This window comes from Phodopus roborovskii, unplaced genomic scaffold (genome assembly GCF_943737965.1).
Source record: "Phodopus roborovskii unplaced genomic scaffold, PHOROB, whole genome shotgun sequence".
Lineage (NCBI taxonomy): Eukaryota > Metazoa > Chordata > Mammalia > Rodentia > Cricetidae > Phodopus > Phodopus roborovskii.
In genome coordinates this window covers 61,473,718-61,494,640 of record NW_026126418.1, presented here as the reverse complement: position 1 = coordinate 61,494,640, position 20,923 = coordinate 61,473,718, and positions in this window count along the sequence as shown.

Here is a 20,923-nt window from a genome sequence, read left to right as displayed (position 1 = left end):
CAGTATGCCTGCAAACAAATGCAAATCACCATGTTTCAAATGAACTACAACAGAACGTCTGAAAAAAATTTTCCATGTGCATGAGTATAAGTTCAGTTATTTTTCTAAGACTGATTTTTCTTGAAGGTAACGTTACCACTATACTTTTGAGAGAGTGGAAAAGTAATTCCCCTCTAGTTTTGGTCAAAAAATGAAGAACTGTTAGTGATGGACATGCAAATAGCTTTATGACAAAGAAATGTTTGCCTAGATAGCAGTATCAGTAAAAAGTTCCCCCTCTAACAATGCAGGAATATTTTGAATGTTGCTTTATGAATGTCACAAAAATTTTACATTTAGCATAGAAGCATCATGTACAAAAATCAATATTTTTCTTCTAATAGTTTTGTAATGCAGTTTCCCTAGTCACTTTAGTATTTATTCCTGCTTAAATGTGTTGAAAGACTTGCTTTCAGTCAATGTTCCTTAGTTAATATAAATATGTGAAATGAAGTAACACCATTAGAGGTGTGCCCGAAGGCTACACTAACATACCATATTTCTGTTATTCTTTGAATGCATTTTATTATGCTATATTAACTCATATAGATTTTAGTTCACTTAAAAAAATGTTGATTTATCACAAATACACCTTATTCCTCAACTATTTAGCTGATCTTCTCCCTACAATCCATGGCAGCAATGTGTGTTCAGTAAACTAGTGCTGTCCTCTGATGTCCATTGTTTTTATGTGATGGGGAAAATGAAAGAAAATCAGTTCTGAGAGCTGCATATTATGTAAAGAAGAGAAAACAAGAGGGGGAATATCAAATCCTAGAAGAATTGATTCTCAGCAAACAACTGAACAAAGATTCTTAGACATATGATGAAGTGAATGGATACAGACAGATATGCTGAGAGAAGCTCCTGGGATTTGTGTAGTGATAATGGCACTTTCCTTCCTTCTTTTCCAGTACAGGCTTGAGAGAGTCAGTAATAACAGCTACTGTTTGAAAATGCCAATAGTCAAAGGCTAAGCAACTGACACTACCAAGATCAAGCAAACTAGACAGCTAATTGCAAGTGAAATACAGAAAAGGAGCCTTGGAACAGATGAGATATATTGGAAAAAAAAAGTAATCAAATCTTAATAAATTATGGGCTTCAATGAACAACAATGTAGCATTGTTGGTAGTTATTTATAATAAGAATTTTTTAATTGTATAAGAAGCTAATTGGGGAAGAAGTGTATAACAAATATGCATGTCTTCTCCACATTCTGCTCAATTTTCCCACTTCTAAAATTTATAAAATGTGTTTTACTAAATATGTTTATGTAAACATTTCTCTACTCTCTAACTGAGATATTAAAATATTTCTGTGAATGAGCAAAACATTTTGGAGGTAAATTTTTCAGCAAAGGGGATTGTCTTAGGTTTTATATTGCTGTGAAGAGTCACAATAACTGCATCAACTCCTATAAATGACAGCATTTAATTGGGTGGCCTACATTGCTCAGAGGTTTCGTCCATTATCATCATGGTAGGACAAGGACATACGTAGGCAGTCTTGGTCTTCAGAAGGAGCTGAGATTCTTAAATGTTACAGCCAACAGGAAGTGAGCTGAGACATTGTTTAAGCATATGTGAGATCACAATGACACACTTCCTCTAACAAGTCATGCCTACTCCCACAAAGCCACACTTCCCAATAGTGACATACCCTATGAGCTTGCTGCAGACAATCACATTCAAACTACCGTGGTGATTGTTAATTGCTCACTAAAACAAGCAGGCTAATAGGGCCCAAAATTATCTGCAGCAATAGAATATATAACTTTATTATATCACATTTGAAGAAAATTAGTCTTCCTTTACTATCTTCTCTTCTCATATCATTTGTTCTCCCTTAGTCCCTGATCCTTGAATTACCTTGTAACAGAATATTAAAAATCCTGACTCATAAGAATCAGACTTATTCAATGAGGCATAGAATAGCTTTTGAATATTCCATGGTGACAAAAAGCATGGACCAAACAAAATCACACAAATGAATAACATTATAATGTGAATTACAGACATAGATGTAATTATAGTGATATGAATGATCATTAGAACACTTCTTTTTCTAACATAGAGATTTACTAATTTTATTTATCCAGGGTACTGCTTACCTCATGCCATGGATATGTACATTAGAAAATATGATTGATCCATTGCTTCTCTCATAGACTCAGGTCATAGCCAACATTGGTCCTTCTTATAGGGCCTATTTTTTCTTTTTTTTTTTTTTTTAATTCTGTGGTGTATAACTTTTAAAATTTATTTATTTATTCTTATTTTATATATCATTCCCTGTTCCCTCTCTATCCCTCCCTCCCTCCATGACTCTGCCCATCTCTACCTTCCTCTCATGCTCCGTGACCACCCTCCCATCCCAGTTCTCCCCCCACCTCCACCGGGATGGTGGTGCCTTCTAGGAGAGGGAGCAACAAAATCTGTCAAGTCATTTGGAGTAGGGAATAGGCCCTCCCTCCTGCCTCTAGGTTAAGAGAGTATTCCTCCATAGAGAATGTGCTCCCAAAATCCTTTTGTGCACTAGAGATACATCCTGGTTCCACTGTCAGAGGTCCCTTAGACTGCCTAGGCCTTCTAACTAAGACCCATGTTCAGGGAGTCTGAGTTGCTCCAATGCTGGATTCCCAGCTATCAATCTGGGGGTCCATTGGCTCCTCCTTGTTCAGGTCAGCTATCTCTGTGGGTTTCTACACTCTGGTCTTGTCCTCACTCTCTGCTTCTGGATTTAGCTGTTGGTATCTGCTTCTGTTTCCATCAACTACTAGATGAGGGTTCTATGATAGTGGATAAGTTAGTCATCAATCTCATTATCAGTGAAGGGCATTTATGGTAGCCTTTTCACTTTTTGTCAAATTGTTACTTGGGGTCAGTCTTGTAGGTCTCTGAACATTTCTCTAGACTCAGTTTTCTCTTCAAACCTATAATGGCTCCTTCTTTTAAGGTATATTTCTCTCTATTTCTCTCATCTATTCCTCTCCTGACTCAATGTTCCTAGTCTCACATGATTTCCTTTTCTCCCCCTCTCTTTCTCCTAGCTCCTATTCCACTCACTCCCCCCCCCACTCCCAATGTGCTCAACAGATCTTGGATGATGATGTGTAGAAGATGGCAGATAGATCAATCTACATTTCCATGCACAAAACTCAAGTCCAAATGGATCCAGCCACACTGAACCTCTTAGAAGAGAAACTCGGAGGTACCCTGAAGAAAACTGGTACAGGAGACTGCTTCCTGAACATAACTCCAGTAGCACAGACACTGAGATTGACAATTAATAAATGGGACCTCCTCAAACTGAGAGCTTCTGAAAGGCAAAGGACACAGTGGACAAGACCAAACGGCAGCCCACAGACTGAGAAAAGATCTTAACCAACCCTACATCAGACGGAAGGCTGATCTACAAAATATACAAAGAACTCAAGAAACTAGTCACCAAAAGACCAAATAACCCTATTAAAAAGGGGGTACAGACCTGAAGAGAGAATTCTCAATAGAGGAAATCAAAAAGACTGAAAGACACTTATAAAAGTGCTCAACATCTGATGGGAGATATCATTCTGTAAATATGTTTCTCTTATTATGAATATAGAACTGTTTGCCAATAGGAAAGCAAGATAGGCAAAACAAGAAGACAAGGAGGAATCAAAGAGAGGTAGGAGAAGATTCAAAATGTAGGAATAAGAGAGAAGAATACCAGGCCTTCTCTCTCATAAGATAAGACCACATGGAAGTACTTAGATTAATAGAAATGGGTTAATTTTTAAGACAGAGATAGCCAATAAGTAATGCCAGTAATAGGCCAAGAACATAATATCTAATACAGTATCTCTTGTGTTATTTGGGACTGTCATGGCTGTGGGACCAGGCTGGTGGGAAAAACTACTTGTAACATACATCCTTAGCTATCAGGGAAATGCAAAGCAAAAACATCCCTGAGATACCATCTTACTCCTGCAAGAGTGGCTAAAATTAGAATCACCAATGACAACTTATGCTGGAGAGGATGAGGAGAAAGGAGAACACTCCTCCACTGCTGGTGGGAGTGCAAACTTGTATAGCCATTTTGGAAATCAGTATGGTGGTTCCTCAGGAAAATAGTAATCAGCCTACCACAGGACCCAGCAATCCCATTCTTAGGCATATAGCCAACATGCAACAAAGACATCTGTTCAACTATGTTCATAGCAGCACTATTTGTAATAGCAAAAACCAGGAAGCAACATAGATGCCCCTCAACTGAAGAATGGATAAAAATGATGTGGCACATTTACACAATGGAATCCTACTCTCCTGGGGGGGGTCACAATAGAATCTTGAATTTCACAGGCAAATGGATGGACCTTGATGAAACCATCCTGAGTGAGGTAACCCAGTCACAAAAAGAACGTGGTATGTACTTATTCATATATGAATTTTAGATATAGAGCAAAGGATCACCAGCCTATAATTCACACTGCAAGAGAAACTAGGATACAAGCAGGATTCTAAGACATTCATATAAGTTCCCTCACAGAAAGGAAAAAGGACAAGATCTCCTGAGCATATTGAAAATGGTTTGGGCATCAAGTGGAGTGGGAATTAGGAGAAAGAGAAGGGGAGGTGAGAAAAGCATGTGGGACTAGGAAGATTGAGTCAGGGCAGGACTAGATATGAGAAGAGAAGAGAGAGTGAGAGAGAGAGAGCATAAGAGGGAGCCATTATAGGTTTGAAGAGAAAATTTACTTTAGAGGAACATCCGGAGACCTAAAATCTGACCCCAACTAACAACTTGAACAACAGTGGATGGCTACCATAAATGAAATTCCCTGATAATGATTTTGATGACCAACTTATTCACCATCATAGAGCCCTCATCTAGTAGATGATGGAAACAGAAGCAGATACCCACAGCTAAACTCTGAGCCAAACTGGAATCCAGATGCAAAATGGGGAGGGCAAGACAAGGCTAGAGAAACCCACAGAGACAGCTGACCTGAACAAGGAGGAGCCAATGGGCCCCCAGACTACATGAGAAGAGTGAGGAGGGATTGGATTGGAGGGTAGTCATTGAGGGGACATGGGAGGGTGGTAGAGAGGGAGGGAGGAGTGATAGGGAACTGGTTCAATATATAAAATAAGAAAAATAAATAATAAAAGAAAATAAAGTAACCTTTCTCACTCAAGTTGCTTTCATCTAGGTATTTTGTCACAGCAGCAAGTAAATAAATGAAAACACAAAGATTCCAAGATGTTAAAAAAAAGATGTTGACCAAATCTTAAATACCTCATTTATGATTTTATCAAAAGTTCCATTGATATTATATTTTTTTAATTCGTGTCAGTGTATCAGTTTCATGTTATCACAAATTACCTGCTCACACTAATTAAAATAAAACTTAGTTTTAAGTAATCTCACAATTTAATGTTCATATTATTAAATCAGGTATGAAAATGTTTGCTAATTTTATATTTTCAGCTAACATAACAATAGCAAAGTATAGTAGTTGTTATTTAAGAACAGTATAAAGGAGCCAGCAAGATCTGGCTTTTAGTATCCTACTTGTGGTCATAAAATATCATGCATATTTTTAAGATTTAATATTGTGTTTAGGCCTCAGTGGTTAGGAACACAACTTAGACTTCCAGAAGATTTGGGTTCATGTCCCAACACCCATTTATTGGCCCACAGCCATCTGTACCTCAATGGGTTTAACTCCATCTTCTGGCCTTTGGGGCTCCCAGGTACTCATGTGGTATACAAACTTACACAGAGGCAAACCAACCTTACATATAAAATAAAATAATAAAAACTTCAAAAGAGATCATACATAGACTGGAGGATGCTATCATTTATGATAAAAAATAAGAAAACACTTGTATCATATGTATTACAAAACTGCTAAATAAATGGGTATATTAGATGACCTTATGTAATGACTAATTTTGTCTTATTTTTTTATAAAGATAAGAGGAAATTACTTTTCATTATTCGCATTTTGAACATGATATAGATAGGTATACAGAGAATAAATAATCACATAGATATTCTACAGTGCTTTTAGTATTGAAAAGCCAGACAAAATCAAGATCTCAGATTCTATGCTACATTCCATAAATACAGAGATATAAACTCAGGTGTTTAAATTACAGAATGTTAGTTTGCAAGAATTTGTACTTGCAACCACACACATGCATATGAACACACACACACACACACACACACACACACACACACACACACACCACATAAGTAAACAAATATTTATATGATTATTGGCTTGAAAAAATTACTAAGAACAATTATTTTGTTTTGAAGCAAAATCATATAACCTAACTATTCAGTAAAGTCTGAAAATAGACAATGATTGGCATCCCTCAATTAATTTCACTTTTTCCAGTTGCAGGGCACTAACTATATACTTGCATGCACTTTCCTTCACAGTGTTTCCTTGAATCCTGTGTCTCTATTATGTCCTTGTCCTATTCAGTTATAAATCTTTAGATTCCTTTCATCATAGGCCATCAGTAGTTCAAATTGTATGGCAATTCATTTTTATTTTATTTTACTGTTTCTCTACCTCATTGATTTCATGATAGCTATGTGCCTTCTCCTCACTGTTTTTCAGTGCTTAATAAAGTTATTGTTAGCTTGTCTATTAAATTCATTATCCTTAATGAATACCAGTAAGTGAACAATTGTTACAGTGTTTGTGGAGAAGTGTTTATTAAAGAACTTTGTTTTGTCTAAAGAAGCCAGTTTTCTGGAACGTAGTGTTTGTCATAGCTGATAATAATGTTTTGTAGTGCCACAGCTGGGCACTCTAGAAAACTAATAATATGACCTAGGGTAGGGTTGGCTGCTGATAAAAGGACAATCAAGTTAATAAATCACAACAATGTAACAAAAACAGAAAACACATATGAAAAAGACTTTGTTGTAGGCAGTTCTGATGAGTTTCGCTTGTTGGCAATAACCTAACACTATCATACTTCAGTAACAATTGAGGGTCAGCTTCCTAGGATAACAAAAATCATGGCATTACAAATTTTCCAACATGATTCTTCTTTGATTTTAATTGGTTTGTGTTTTTAACCTTTAGTAATTTGTAATTGTGAATATAACAGTGTTCAATAACATGTGTGAGTTTCTAAAGTAAATTACTAAAATGTGGGGTGATTTTGATAACCTATAAAACTTGTCATTATTAAAATGAGGATCGTATGTGTACTCAGGTGGCCTTAGTCCCCACAGTGTGACTGATTCTCGAAAGGAGCCTCAAATGAGTACTGCGAAGCAATAATGAAAGCAGATAATCATGATCTGACAAATGAACATTTTCACTCTATGAATCCAATTTAATTTGTTGATTAAATATATGATTTGAAGGAACATTAGAGAATTTTAAAAGGTTGTTTCATACTATATGCATTGATCTATTCATAGACCATCCTCATATTACTTAACAGGTAATATAATGGAAGAAAATTATTTGACACTTTCTAGGAAGTATCAATTGATATTTAATGAATTTTTAAAGTATTTTGAAATTTAGATGTCTTCTCTTTGGCCATAGTAAAATTTGCTTTTATCATAAATTTAGCCAACTGCAAATATGTGAAAGAAACATAGGACTTCAGATCCCTTTTTTGGTGAATATATGTAGATCATCTCATAGCAGAATGGATTCTAATTGTTATTCTTCACAAAGAAATGCATTTCAAATACCTATTCTCTAACTCATTCGAAAGTTAAACAATTATCAAAATAAAAATTAAAAAATAAATACAATTTATAGAAAATTGTTTAATTAGATGTATAGCTTATCATGCCCAAGGTTTCTATATGCTTTAAGGACTTTCTGGTCATTTCAATTGGTAATTGATGTTCTTATGTAGGAAATGATTGCAAATACCAAAATTCCTATCTTACTGCCCTCACTTGAAGTATGATAATATTTAAAAAAGAAGGCTTTTAAGAGCTAATTTATGTCGTTAGACTGGAACCCTCATACATAGAATGTGTGCCCCTACAAGACTCCAGTTAACTACAACTCTCTTTTTGACACATACAATACAAAAAGTTTGTCAGTTTGTAACCCCTAAGGGAGTTCTCATCAGGACCCAAATACTTTTACTCTGCTCTTTAAAAATATAGTCACTAGAGCTGTGAAGAATAATTGTCTGTTATTTAGGGACTTCACAGTCCAAGTTATTTTGCTAGAGAAAGTAGAGTTCACACTTTAAATGTTTTAGAGATGCTCAGATATGAAGCAAACTCCAGGTTAGCTGAGCATCTTCATACAAATGTTAAGTTTTGTTTCCCCCGTGTGATTTTATCAGTGGATATTACCTTCTAGTGTGATTCAGAAATCTAAATACAGGAAAGCTTCTTTTAGCTCACTCAGGAGTCTTTAGATATAGAAAATTTGGACTGTATGGGGGTTATTACTAAAAACTCAAAATATATTCTTTGTGATATGGACAAAAGATTATTGTACTTCTAAAAGGAAATTTTTAAGAGGAGAAATTAGAGAGTATGGAGTCTTCAATATTTTATGAACTAAACAAATTCAATATAAATGAAGATCCAGTATATATGAAAAACACTTTTTTATGTGAAGTATGATACAACCAGGAAGTACTATCCCACGTATTTTACCTACTACCATACTGTAGTGTAACTTTATCCTCCTTTGGCTTTCCAGGAGCTCAAGCATTGATCAAGGCATATCAGAAATGCTTGAATGAACATTCTGTACACTGGAAATATATTTCATATTAATCACAAACCATTTTCCTGGTATTTGTGCTGTAATCCTAAGAATCCAAGTACATTAACAATGCTGCTATTGTACATATGAGGATAATATTCGAAAGTCAGCCTGTGAAAGCAAATGGAGTAAACTAGCCATCCTTTGGAAAACACCTTTGAATCACTTGCAGTGATCACGTACTCACTAAATTCTAACCTGCTATGTAGTAAGTAGATTGTCTCCATGTGTTTATAGTATCAAGTATATATTTCTATGAGACACATTTTATTGTTCTTATTTCACTAATAGTAAAGCTGAGCCCAAATAAATTGTTTTGTCTCCAACACAAAATCTGTAACCAAAATTTCAACATGCCAATGTCTCAGGAGTGTAACAGTCACATACTGCAATGACATGATACTTGTTTGTTTCAATATATAGTCATAGATTTCAGTCATGTAAGTAGCCTGAGGACCTGGAATTAATACTTCATGCACGTTGATCTAATAATTATATTTCCATGAGATAGTAAATATGTGGCTTTAAAATACAGATCATTTATGAAAAATATGATTAAAATTATTTCTTGTGGGGCTGGAGAGATGTCTCATTGGTTAAGAGCACTGACTAATCTTCCAAAGGACCCAGGTTCAATTCTAAGCACCCACAAGGCTTCTTACAACTGTCCTTAATTCCAGTTCCAGGGGAACCAATACCATGGAAAAACACCATTGCACACAAAATGAAAGTAAAAAAAAAATTAAATTAAAAAATTTTTCTTGTTTTACATGGAGATAATATTTAAGTTTGAGTAACATACTAACCAAAATTAATCTTCAGGAAAACTTATGTCATGTGACTAGAAAGGAAATACCTGATAGATAGCTGTAGTTTTTTTCCATGAAAATATCTGAAATTAGAAATATAATGAACAAATGCAAAATATAGTCCAAATTATTTAATATTTTCAAGTATTAAAAATGAAGTTTTTCAAGTATGCAAAGTTGGCCAAGTTACTTTATTCCCCAAACTATCCAAACAATTCTACTTATCTCCAAATCTGAGCAACTAATTTCTTTTAGAGTTACTACTCTCTTGTTACTTTCTCAAATAAGTAACAGTTCTTAATGATTTCATTGAAAACACAGGTTATTTTACACATGTTTCCAATGAAACTGAATCTTTCCTTCCCACATTCATTGAAAACCTTTATTTCTTCACACCTTTTCTGACAATCTTATGTACTAAAAATAAAATCTGTAAAGCTGAGTGACTGCTCTATACATCAATGTCACATCTATTTGAATAGATTACAGGTTAGTTTAGATGACCTAAGCTTTTTACACAAAATAGCTTTAGCAATGCTTGGAAGGGTGCTGCTATACAGTATTAAAAATAAATTTCATCATAACATTGTGACTAAGAATGTCGAAAGCGGGTAGTGTAGTACAATGAATTAATGTTAAGGATGAGGAGAGTATCTTTGGCATTTAGGTAACAAAAACTCCAATAGCAGGTATTTCAAAGGATAAACAAGCGTGAAAGGTTTCAAAGTCCATGGCATGTAATATTTGTCAATTTAGTTAAAAATAAATCAAATGCAGAGATTTACACTTTAACGTTTTATTTTGTCCATTCTTTGAGAATTTTGTACCTGTGTGCAATGCATTTTGATTATATCTACTCTCCCATTCACCCTGGTTTTCCTTCTAACAAATGACCCAATAGATCAATGGAATTCTTGCTATTTGCTCATGTTGCTTCACTGCCAATAGGTCTTAAGTGTATATATTTTTACATTTCCTTCTAGAGCACACTTGAATATATATATATATATATATATATATATATATATATATGAATGAAGCCTAAATCTTTTCTTAAGATTGTACTATCCACCCTGTCGACACCTATAACGCTAACCATGCCCATTTGTGTGTGGTCCCAGATATGGACATGAGGGAGCCTGAGGTTATGTCTGGGGGTGGATCATTGGAGCAGAAACTTGTGGGTCATCGGGTTCTCGTGTAAGTGACTTCTCTCTGAATAAAATTAATAACCTATTTTAAACCTAGTCCATTGTATCTTAAAACTGTGCATCAGTGTCCAGCTGCAGATCATCATTTGGAGATGGTTTAAATATACTTTTCATTGCTTTGATTATCTCATTTATCAAGTGAGGGTTGGTCCTACTCTGATTTACCAGCTATCAGACTGGAGTACATAACCTCCCCCTTGTTCATGGCCCATTAATTAGCCAAGATCTGTTAATTTATTTTTCATTTTTAGAGAGAAAAACATAGCAAAATCATAGGATATTAAAATTAATTAATTAAAATAATCTAGGATGGTTTATTTCCGATGTTACAGTGTTTTACCAGTTAAGGAAATCATTAAATTAGGATGTATACTAAATTCATCAAAATGGATTTAGCATAGATAATTGTCCCAAGAGCTAGAGAGATTTCCCAGAATTGTTCTACAGCAGCATCCATGTGGTGGTTCATAACCATCCATAACTAGTTTGAGGGGATATGATGCTCCTTTCTGGCCTCTATTGGAAAAAAGTGGTAAATGGACATAAATCTAGGTAAACAATAACATACAAAATAATTTTATGTCTCTTTTCAGGTCCTCCTTGTTTCCTAGCATTTTGGGTGGTGTGAATTGTAGGCTGGTAATCCCTTGCTCTATATGTAAAATCCATGTATGAGTGAGTACATACTGAGTTTGATTTTTGTGACTGGTTACCTCATTCAGCATGGTTTCTTCTAGCTCCATCCATTTCCTTGCCAATTAAAGGGACAAGATCTCCAGAGAAAATTGGGTGCATGGGGGGAGGGGAGAGGAAGTTAGGAGAAAGACTAGGGGAGAAGAGGAGGGGTGAGGTGGGCATGAGGGAACAGTAAGCTTGATATAGAGGAAAATAAGAAAAGAGATACCATAACAGAGGGAGCCATTATAGATTTGAGGAGAAATTTGGCACTAGGAAAAGGCACAGTGATCTACAAGGATGAACCCAACTAACAAGATAAGCAATAGTGGAGAGTCTATCTTTAATGTCCTTCTACAATAATGAGATTTATAACTACCTTATATGCCTTCCTAATGCCTTCATTTAGTACCTGATGGAAATAGAAGCAGACACCCACAGCTAGACACTAACTGAACTCCTGGAATTCAGTTACAGGGAGGGAGGTGTGATGAGCAAAGGGGTCAAGACCAGGCTGGAACAACCCACAGAATCAGCTGGCCTGAACAAGGGGGAGCTCATTTACCGCAGTCTGATAGCTGGGGAACCAGTACAGGACTGGCCCAGACCCCCTGAATGGGGATGTTAGTTAGGAGGACTAGAAAGTGTGTGAGGCCTCTAATAATGGATCTGTATTTATCCCTAGTATAGGAATGGACTTTGGGAGTTCATTCCAAATAGAGGGATACTTTCTCAGCCTAGACACATGGGGAGGGTCTAGGCCTGCCGCAAGTGATATGACAGACTTTGAAGACTCCCCATGGAAGGCTTTACCCTCCCTGGGGAGCAGAAAGGGGATGGACTTGGCTTTGTTGGGGGTGATAGGAGAGAATGGGAGGGTGAGGGTACAGGATTGACATGTAAAACATCCTTGTTTCAAATTTAAATAAAAAAGGAAAAATAATTTTTTGAAAATAGTCATCCCAGTCTTACATTTATAACCAATTTTTCAAGATGTCATATAGCTTCATTTTTTCAAAGAATGTGTATGTGTCTTAGTACATGTATTTCATGTATGGATGTGTGTGTCTGTGTGTGTGTGTTCATGATGCTAGAAGAAGGTATTGTATTCCATGCAGCTGGAGGTACAGGCAGTTGTAGGTCAACTGATGTGTGTGCTGGGAACTGAATTCAGCTCCTCTGCAAAAGAAGTCTTCACTTGATTGCTGAGCCATACTCCAGTCCTACTGTATAGTTTATAAGGCATTAAGTATGGAGGAATCAAAAACATTTATGACTTTCAAGAAACAACCGCCACTTCATGTCTTTATTTAACATAACTCTATATATCAACCTGCTTATAGTTGTTCTTTTGCAAATAATAAAAATATGTTTTTGTATTAAAATTTTAAAATAAACAACATAAAATCTATTCAGAACTTCAAAGACAAGTGAACACAATACACATTGAAACTGATTCTTTTTAAATGTTACACCAATATTGGAGAAAGAAAAAAGAAGGCAACTGTCATTTCTTATTTTATATACCAGGAGACGCTTGGTATATCACAGTTGCTACAAATGTTTGAGAATAAATGATGAATGAATAAAGTCACCTAATTAAATTTACAAAGTTTAATTAAAAATACTGAGTTGGACTGAACATTTTTCAGAGTAAGAATAGTTCAGTGTGTAAATGCAGTTGTTGGAAAAATCATAAAAAAGAGAGATGGATCCCAGTGTCCATTTAATAAGTGCAGAACTTTATAAATGCTGGTAACTATATCTTCAAGATATCTAATGATCTCTTCCAGACACTCATTCAAGGGCATGTTTGAATGCTAGAAAACACACACACACAAACACACACACACACACACACACACACACACACACACAAATCTTTAACTTTCATTTTTAACAATTATTTTGAACTTTGGATCATGATTTTAAGATTTTTTTGAGAATTTCACACTTAATTTTTATATCAATCCTAACTCTTCCTCTTTCTTCTGTTCCAGATTCCTTCTCAGATTTGTGATTTTTATTTCTTTAAACATTTTTAACTATTGTTACATAACATCTACCTATCTATCACCTACAACACCCATCTATCTATCTATCTATCTATCTCTATAAATCTATTAATCCCATTTAGCCTTGACTTCATGTGTGTCTGTTATGCTTAACCATTTAGTATTGAGTAACCTATCTTGGAATTGTTCCTAGGGAACACTGATTCTCCCTGTCTTAGCAGACATTGATTGCCTGTAGTTCTTCATCTAGTCGTCTAGTCGTGAAGCCTTGGAAATTTTCCCATCTTCTTCAGCATGTTGACTTTATGTATAGTGTTGTCATTATGTAGACCTTGTAGGCCATCACAGTATTTAGATTAATAATGTAACATTTTTGTCTTGTCTAGAAGGCACTATCTAATACCATGCATCTTGATCAACTGGATCTTACGCTTTTGTTTTGTTTTGTTTTTGTTTTCTGAATCTTCTTTCTGAGTTGTTCCCTGATCCTTCTATCTAGAGACTGCAGTGACGTGAGACTGTCACTCATGGTCACTTATTCTCTGCATTATGATCAGCTGTGGATCAACCTGTGCTGCTGCATAAAGAAATTTCTTAGATCATTGGCAAAGGATGGGAGCTGGTTGGTTACGTTTCATTAGGAACTTGACTGGATTTAGAGTTACCTAGGATATACAATGCTGAGTAAGCATTAATGTTGTTTTCAGAGAAGCTTAATGAATAAAGACTCACTCTGAAAGAAGTTAGCTCCATCCCATGTGCTGAGATGGTAGGACAAAGAAAATAAAACGAGAAGCCTAACTGGGCACTAACAGTTATCTATCTTTGTTTTCTTATTGATGGTATCAAGTCATGAGGACTCTATCTCTGTTAACTAGAATTATGCACTTACCAAAGAGGCTTGCATGAACTTCGTTATCATTTCAATTTTTCCACAAATGCATCAAGGAAGTGTTCCTTGAGTAAGGAGCACTAAGTGTACATCAGTTTTGCAGAAAACCTGACCTCCTGTTTCTCTGCTTCTAAAACTTTGGGCCACACAGTTTAACTATCTATAAGTTACTCAAATAAAAACAAGTAGAAACAATTATGGAAAATGTGAAAAGAAGCAACTTTGCCAAGGAAGGAGAATAATGAAAAACTTTATGAATGATATTATGAGTACAAGTTAGACAGAAATGTTAACCTTGTGATAATGAGAAAGACTGAAAAACAGCATCAGATGTAACTAAAGAACACTGGCATGTGAAAGCATCCCCATCTTATGTTACCAATTTGTAATATAGAAGTAAGCAGTGATTTAAATATCTTATATGTTATACTGATATGTTCCAGAACACAATTTTTTCATGCATAAGATGATGCCAGTATTAACATATCATAAGGCTATAGCAAAAGACAGCAGACTTCATGAAATTAAAATAGTACTTAGTACATGATGAGCTCCCTCCATTATTTAGTGTTTCATTCAAAATTACCAAAAACAAATTTTGGCAGCTGCCCTACAAAGACTACACCATAAATACATAAAACTGAACTGAGGAAACTGGTAAACAAATCTTTTTCTCCTACAAAAAGTACACTTTCTACTTTATAAGGTGTGTGTGTGTGTGTGTGTGTGTGTGTGTGTGTGTGTGTGGTGTGTAGTTCCAGTTAAACAAAGTGATAATACAATTTTAAAAGATAAACGTTTGTGAACACAATTGAGACCTCTGATTAGGAAAGACACTGTTGAATTTTAAGTCAGACAGTCAGGAAAAGTTAATCAGGCTTGTACAGACTATGCATTGCTATGAGCACATTAGAAAGCCAAGGTTTCTCCAGTTCAGTGCCTCTCTGGAGCAAAATAGTATTTTTGCCTTCCCCCATTATTAAGAGTCAGTATTTATCCCTAGTATAAGAATGGAATTTGGGAACCCATTCCACATATATGGATACTCGCATAGCCTAGATACACCAAGGAAGAGCTGAACCCTGCTCCAAATGATACGACAGATTTGAAGACTCCCCAAGGAAGGAGTCATATTCACTAGGGAGCAAAAGGGGATGTGATGGGATTGGTGAGGGGAACAGGAGAGGATGGGAGGGTTCAGGGACCTGAGATTGATATGTGAAACAAGCTTTTTCAAATTTAAATTAAAATATTATATAATAAATAGAGGGCCTAGACCCTATTCCAAATGACTTGACAGAATTTGATGATCCCTCCTGGAAGGCATCACCCTCCCTGTGGAGTGGAAGTGGGATGGGAGCGGGGTCTGGAGACATGGGAGGGAGAGGGAATTGGGAACGATATGTAAAATAAGAAAAAATAATAAATAAATTATATATATATATATATATATATATATATATATACAGAAAAAGAGTGTTTTCCTATTTTATAAGCTTTATAATTTTTTTTAATCTTTCTTCAACTATTCTCAACCCACAACTACTTCTTCTAATTCTCAATGTGTCCAGGCATACATTCCAAATTAATTTGCTCATATTGTTTTGCTTAGAACATTTTGCTTTTTGGGTTCTTGTTTGTTTTGGGAGTTGGCATTATATTCAAAGTCAACTATCATTTTAATTGGTAACATTTTCACCTCTGTTTTAGTAGAAGACAAATGTTGCTCAGCAATTTATCATTTCAATCTCTTCCATATAACCATTTCCACATTCTGTATTATAGATCCTAACTAAAAACACAGCACAAAGCCCAAAGGCACCACAGAAATTCAGGATTTAAATCTTTCAGGGGTTTTCTTGCACAGGTGCCTTCTGATGACTTTCCTAAGATCTTTGAGCACAATGAGATGTTCTTTACAAAATTTCTAAATGGATAACCCCCCTCCAACTTCTTCTAAATGCTAACACATTGTTTCATGAACACCCATATGTTCCTGGAATTGCAAAACAGTTATATGTTTCCTAAGAAATGGAATTTGTAAAATGCCTTCAGCAAATATAGAGTTTAAAATAAAACTAGAAAAGTTTTCCCTTTTTTATTACCTTATAAAAATGATTAATTTGTGATTTTGTAAGGCTTTAAAATGTTTTCTACAAGAACTCCTTAGCAAACCCTAACCTCATCAGGAGCCTTAGATTTAAAGACTACATATTCTAGACAATTCTCTACAGTCAGTTTCCTCTTCAAACTTGTAATGTCTCCCTCTTTTATGGTCTCTCTCTCTCTCTTTTTTTTCTCATTAATCTTCCTCTGACTCAATCTTCCTACTCCCACGGTGTTTTCCTCTCCTCCCCTTCTCTTTCTCCTAGCTCCCTCTCCACTCACTGCCCCCCTACTCCCAATATGCTCATGAGATCATGTTCCTTTCCCTTTCTGTTTGGGACATTGTATGAATCTCTTAGATTCCTCTTTGTAACCTAGTTTCTCTGGCAATGTGAATTATAGACTGCTTATCCTTTGCTCTATGTCTAAAATCCATATATGAGTAAGTACATACCTTATTCCTCTTTTTGTGACTGGGTTACCCAACTAACAATTTGAGCAACAGTGGAAAGACTACCATAAATGCCCTTCCCTGATAATGAGATTGATGACTAATTTATCCACCATGATAGAGCCCCTCATCTGGTAGCTGATGGAAACAGAAGCAGACTCCCATAGCTAAACACTGAACTGAACGAATCCAGATGCAGAGAGGGAGGACCAGAACAGGCTAGAGAAACCCACAGAGATAGCTGACCTGAACAAGGAGGAGCTAATGGGACCCCAGACTGATAGCTTGGAATCTAGCATTGGACTGACTCAGGCCCCCCTGAACATGGGTCTCAGTTGGAAGACCGTGGCAGTCTAAGAGACCTCTGACAGTGGAACCAGGATGTATCCCTGGTGCACAAAAGGACTTTGGGAGCATATTCCCCATGGAGGGATACTTCCTTAACCTAGAGGCAGGAAGGAGGACCTAGTCCCTACTCCAAATTACTTGACAGATTTTGATGAGTCCTTCTAGAAGGCATCACCCTACCTGTGGAGTGGGGGGAGGTGGGATAGGAGGGTGGTCAGGGGACATGGGAGGGTGCTAGAGAGGGAGGAAGGGAGGGAGGGAGCAGAGAGGGAGGAAGAAGGAGGGAGAGAGGAGAGAGGGAGGGAACTGGGATCAATATGTAAAATAAGAAAAATAAATTTAAAAAAGATTCCATGTTCTAGAATTAAGGAGAGGAAAGTCTCAGTCTACCTCCTCATGTTATTTAAATAAAATTAATGCAGTGTGTTCAATTTAACATCAAATAAACAAGTGGTGTTCTTAAATCTATTATTTATTGAATAAAGTATATAGGCTTTAAACAACTCTTACAATGTGATAAATGAGTAAAATAGCATTAATAACTCAGAATTAGTGGAAGAGAGGAGTAACTGTATTACAGTATTTAAGTGCACGTCAATCTAGACAGTATTCTTATTTTCAGATTTTTGCTGAGTCCACTGGCATCCTTTACTAAATATGTCATGTAGAAGGAAATGACTGGATGTTATTTGTAAGGCTCTATGATTTGACAGTCATTTGCAACTGATCAGAAACCAGGCTATTGCTGTGATAATTATCTTACGTTAGAAACATCATACTTGTTGTTTATTTATTTAAGTTGCCTCTGGGATTATATGATATTGCCAAATACAGATATATTTTTTCCAAAACATATAGCTCTCCAGTTTCTCTCTGCCTTCCATTCATTTCACTCTATTAGTAGCCATAGGCTTTTCTCTTTACATCCTTTTTAAACAGTGATCAAACCTTCGTATATTTTTATTTTCTATTATATAGTTCAACATATTGAACTATGTAAGGATTTGGATAGCTTACCAAATTCAAGCCAAAATAATTAATCAGTAGTAATTTTACAATGCCCTCTTTTCTGAGCTTAAGTTGGAGCTCATGAATGCGACAGGAATCATCTCCTGCCCTGAATGGCCACTGAAGATTCTTTGTTTTTAAAGTCAAGTTCTTTTGATTCCTGATGTTATATTATCCACAGCACTAGTTAGGGGACTGTCTTTCCAAATTAAAATTGCTCTCAAAAGCTTGACTGCAATGTCATTTAATAGCCTTAGTACCACTGGGGCCTGTTCTCATCTGGGGACTAGTTTTTGTCAGGTTGACCTAAGGAAACAATAGCTTTCAGGACAGGGGTTCTTGATCTCTTTTATTTTTGTGGTGTCATTTAAAAGGAGATACTTTTGAGGAATGTTTTATATATCTAAAACATGAAAGAGGAGATAATCCAGACAGACAAGGTAACAGAAGAGACAGTGCCAAGAGGTAACAACAATGGGGTTAGTGAGGTCTAAACACCCTCCATTTTATAATTGTATCAAAGTTTCAATTTCTTAAAGGCAAACATGGTTTATTTCAAACAAAGAGCCATTAGTCACAAATACTCCTGACAGCAGAGATGAGGGAGAGAACAGAACAAGGTATGAATGAGCACACCCCCACACTACAGTATCTCAAGATGATCACCATAAAGAAGGACGGTTTCTATAAATACCACTCAATATCATGCCCAGACTTACCGAATCATGTCCATAGCTGAAAGAACTAAAACTTCAGACAATCAAAATATACCAATATAACAGCTGCTTATTTAGTCAATTGTGTTTGAGATGAGCTAATTGTTCCTGGAATTCCCTAGCTATGTTTTAAAGGAGCTTCTTGTGCTTCTCTTTGGGGTCTTTATTAGCAATTCTTGAACCCCTGTATTAGGTGTGCAGACATATGTGAAGTGCTAAGAGACCTTTGATTAAACAGGAGTAAAGTGATTTGATAAAATCCAGAGATGTGGGATGCCAGCATAGGAAAACAGTGTTATTCCAGAACCCACTTTTTTGTCTCCACAGCCAGTAGATGCAAAGCCACTATACATATATTGACTTTATGTATACCAAAATGAATTTGCTGAAGCAGAATCCATAATTTACAATGAATAAGCAGACTGCATTTATGGACATGTATGCATGAATGCACTCGAAAGCACGCATGCACACACACACACACACATACACACACACACAAGCATAAACTTATGTATGGAAGTAAAATATGTTTAAAGAAAATTACAACACTGAAGAAAGAAAATGAAAATACAGAAGGGAAGAAAACCTGTCAATATTCATAGATTAAAAGAACTGAGATAGTTAATTGAAATGAACATATTGTTTAAAGTCATCTATACAGATTGAACAGTATCCTTATCAAAATTATAGTGACATTCTTTAAAAAGTAGAAAAAAACTGAAACTGAAATCAAATCCATAATTCTCCATGGTAACTAAGTCGATCTTGAGCAAACTTGGCAAAAAATAGAGGTATTTTATTTCCAGATTTCAAATAACAGTATAGAATCTGAGTAAGATTTTGAGTAAGAAACTTGGTACTGTCACACACACACACACACACACACACACACACACACACACACACACACGGGCATGTAGACAAATGGGAGCAGAACAAAGGATGCAAAAGTGAGTCTATATGGATACAGCATGAAAAGTCTCTAATAAATGGTCATTGGAAAACTGGCTATCCATAGTTAGGTGCTGTAGATTTATTTAACTATGCAAAGATGTGTTGAATTTGTTTCACTATATAAGATTGTTCCATTTATTTATGTTGTAGAATATTTAATTATTTAAAAATGTTGCATTTATTTATGTTGACTGTATAACAATGCATTGCTGTTTTAGCTTACCTTCCTAAAGCATCTGATTGGTCTAATGAAAAGCAGAATGGCTAATAATGAGGAAGGAGGTATAGATAGGCTGTCAGGCAGGGAAAGTAAGTAGGAGGAGGAATTTAGGCTCCAGGAAGAAAGAAAAGGAAACAACAGGGATACACCAAGTGTCAGTCAGCCAGAAGTAAAGGAAGCAGGAAAGTAGGACATATAGAATGAAACAAAATGGTAAAAAGCCCTAAAACAAAATGTAGAGAAATAGAAACAGGTTAAATTGTGTCAAAAGTGTGAGTAAACAAGCCTAAGCTAAGGCAAGGCATTTATTTAATAAATATCTGTCTTGATTTGGGAGCAAGTATGCAGCCTAAGGAACATTTCAAGTACACTTGGGAAATTTCAGTTGGACTCCTTTCTCTTATACTGAAAAAAAAAAAAGACAAACAATATAGACAAAAAAAAAATCAAAGTCAAATATAAGAAATTAACATAAAATCCTAAACTGACAGCATTAGAGATATTTGTTAGGAAATGATTGAAGAACTCAGATCAGGCAACAAACAGGCCTCCCAATGTTCAGGAAACAAATAGAAGAACTGGAGAATTTACCATAAACCTGCATCAGATCTTACGTGGCCAAGAAAGCATTCCACAAAGGAAAAGACATTATAGCAGACACTATTTGACAGTTGCTTTTCTGATAGAAAGCTAATATGCAGAATACAGA